Raw genomic sequence first — 3,337 nt, forward strand, 5'->3', positions numbered from 1 at the left:
TTCGCGCGCTTCAGAAGATTCGGAACTCGAATATTGGTTCTCTAAATTTCTTCGCACGCTATCTCGTATATCGCGAGTAGCTTCTTCCGCAACTTGGAACGGTGTTACAAGACCTAATCTATTTGCCAATCGTGCTGGCACGCTCAAAAATCGCGGGCTATTAAATCGAACTCGGTTTAACGGTTCCGACATTTAAATTGAATTTCGATTTACAGTAGTAGTACGGTGAATCGCATGGTCGCTATCGGTTCGCTCGACTGCTGACGCTGCTAGTAGATACGGGTCGTTGTCCGTCGGTGATGCGCTGTCCGTCGGCGATGCGTTGTCCGTCGGCGAAGCGTTGCCTTGGCGAAGGTCGTGGATCGACGTTGGTCCTTGGGCTCCATTTCAGACACAGCTGCTTGACTGTGGTCACTTATCACTTGTTGGCTTTATGCGTTATATGTGCTGTGGTCTGCTTGAGACCGTCTGCTTTAATATAGTAGTTGCTCCGTCCGCTTTATTAATTTTATTTTGTTGCAGATGTTAGAGGTTCAGGAGGATTTTTCGGCGGTTTTCATTCTCGGCAATCCCACCGCTGCCACCAAAATGTTGTGCCTGGTGCGGCACGGGATGTGGGATGTTGCCGGGATAACCAATCAAGGCCTCAGAACCATTTAACTCTCAGTTTATTAGTATTATAATTTCTGGCCTTTTACAAATATATTTACTTATTTTATTCTAATCGGTTTCTTTCAAGCCTTCTTTCCTTAATATCGTCTTCCCGTGAATCGCCTCGTTCTTAGATTTTAAGTGTTAACAAACTTATTCAGTGTTTGAAGCACAGAATAGCGGTTAGCCCCTGTCTCGCACTCCTTATTAATTGATTTTTCATTAACGACTGTCCGCCGCGGACCCGCGGTGGACGGTTTTTAACACCTCTTTTTTAGGGGTATTTTGGAGGGGATCGCCTAGCGACATGACCATATATGGTCATGGAAGGTTTTCGTGGCGGTCAAGTTTAAGTGCAAACGAAGGTTCAAAGTCGAATCCCTTCGTTGGCATTTTCGCGTTTCCGGCGAACTCGCGCGTGGTTCGCTGAGGTAGCGGTTTTACGCGGTTCGCGAACATTCTATCGCAGTTTAATCGTATAAAATTTATTAATAGTAAAGTAACATAAAGTTATAGTCTTTCGGACTATAACAGCGTCTTGAAAGCTGGACCGAACTATACAAATCGCGGAAACAGTATCATTAGATAAACGATTTCGTTTTTTATTTTTAACATCTGTTACAATAGAAAAAATTCTTTCGGCCTCAGCGTTTAAGTGTGGAAGAGAAAGGACTATTTGAATTACAGATTCTAAATTTGGAAAAATTTTTGTTCCATCGAAATTTTTAGAGTCTAATATATTTTTGCACATCTCATCTATTTCAAGAGAAGCTAATTCTTGTCTCTTTTGTTCATCAAAGATTGAAGGTAAAATCCTCCATTCAAAATCTAATTGTATTATATTATTATGTTTAATTCGCGTAGCAATAGGAGTTAAATTTTTAATTTTATTTCTACCTTCATTATATAAAGCGATTTCAGGATCTAAAAACGTTAATTGCTTAAAAAAAACATCATTACACGGTAAACGTTTTAGCATTTCTTGAACTACAATAATATAAAAATCTAAACACTTAAATTTAATTTGTTGAGCGCATTCTAAAGATAAAGTTTCTAAAAAGCTTTCACATTCCGATCCAACATATACATTGTCTATATGTTGTATATTTTTTTGATCATTTAAATTTAAAGTAAAAATATCATTTAAAACATTAAGATTCACGACATTTTGTGCAAATTGAAATATTAATTGTTAGGTATTAATTGTTACTATTTTCATATAATTTATATATTAATATATTACGCGATTGAAGCAGAGCGTTAAAATTGTTTAAAAAATTTAATGAATATTTCAAAAATAATAAATATGCTTTAATCGAATTATCATTTAGATTTTCTAAAATAATCTCTGCAGATTTTAATTTGTCTTCAACTACTGCTAAAGTAAAATAATTTTTTAAGACTTCCCAATTTTCCAAAAGTCTGACGACACATTTCTGTAAACTAAGCCATCTAGTATTTGAGAGTTTTAATATTTTATGTCGCTCTGTATCGAAAAAATCCTGAAATTCAATCAAAATTGCATATCTCTGCACTGCCCGAAATGTAAGTGGCAATTCCTTTAATCAAATTTTCACACGATGAAGGTAACTTTTCACAAGCTTTACTAGCTACGAGTGACGAATGACAAATACAATTTAATGTTATTAATTCAGGTATTTCTGATTTTAAATGGCTCATAAAAGAATTATTGTATCCTACCATAACAGATGCATTGTCACACGCTAATCCAATGATATTTTTAATGGGAATTTCTTTTTCCTCTAAAAAATTTTTAAATATCTCGAAAATTTTACTTGTCGAACAATCTGTTGCATCTAAAAGTAATAAATCTAATAATTGAGTAGAAACTTTTTTATTTAAAGGGGAAACATATCGAACTAAAATGCACATTATTTATTATCCGAAATATCTGTGCTTTCGTCAACTAAAATCGAAAATCTACACGTTTTTAAATATTCTACAATTTTTCTGTTTCGTGTTTAGCAATAATATTTTTGACGATACATGAACACTTTTTTCGAGCGAGTGAAAGATTTTGTGCAATTTTAGAATCTATACAAATGTCTTTTATTAACGGAATTAAATGATCTACGGTGGAAAATGCAACATTATGCTCTGCGAAAAAAGCAGCTAATTTTATTTCCGCGCATTTGACTCTATCTTTATGCGACAATGTATTATTATTATCATCGATTTTATAATTTAATAACCTTACTTTTTCCATATGTTTGATCGTCTGTGAATGCTCAATTAAATTCGTTTTATGACACCTGATGGTTTTATTACACGCTGTGTAAACCGTTTTATTTTCTGAAGGATGAGGAGCTAACCATCCTTTAAAACTACTTTCATCTAGCCATGAAATTTGAAAATTTCTAGTTCTACGTTTTTTAATAGCTCCTTTGCTAGATTCCATTTTTTTTATAAATATTAATATATATTTATTAACTTACCAAAAACTCTCCTAACCAGACTTATTATCCCGCCAAATCCTTCTTTATTTTCCACTGAGGATATTCCTGCAGTAAATTAATACTCACTATTACTACACTATTGCACTTACTATACGAATAACTCACGACTATTTATTAAATATCACAAAACTTTTAATAAACTGTGTCTCACTCAACTATGTCTGTATGCCACGTAATTTTCCTCGAGCCCGCCAAATCTTCCACATGTG

At 34.2% G+C, this 3,337-nt stretch overlaps 1 pseudogene; it reads right to left on the reverse strand.

Moving 5' to 3' along the window:
* Positions 1-525: 525 nt before the first annotated feature.
* On the reverse strand, positions 526-3,070 carry LOC145977282 (zinc finger BED domain-containing protein 5-like; annotated as a pseudogene).
* Between the last annotated feature and the right edge of the window lie 267 nt (positions 3,071-3,337).

This window comes from Camponotus vicinus, unplaced genomic scaffold, assembly GCF_025532165.1.
Source record: "Camponotus vicinus isolate PSW18456_S1 unplaced genomic scaffold, iyCamVici1.0 SCAF_9, whole genome shotgun sequence".
Lineage (NCBI taxonomy): Eukaryota > Metazoa > Arthropoda > Insecta > Hymenoptera > Formicidae > Camponotus > Camponotus vicinus.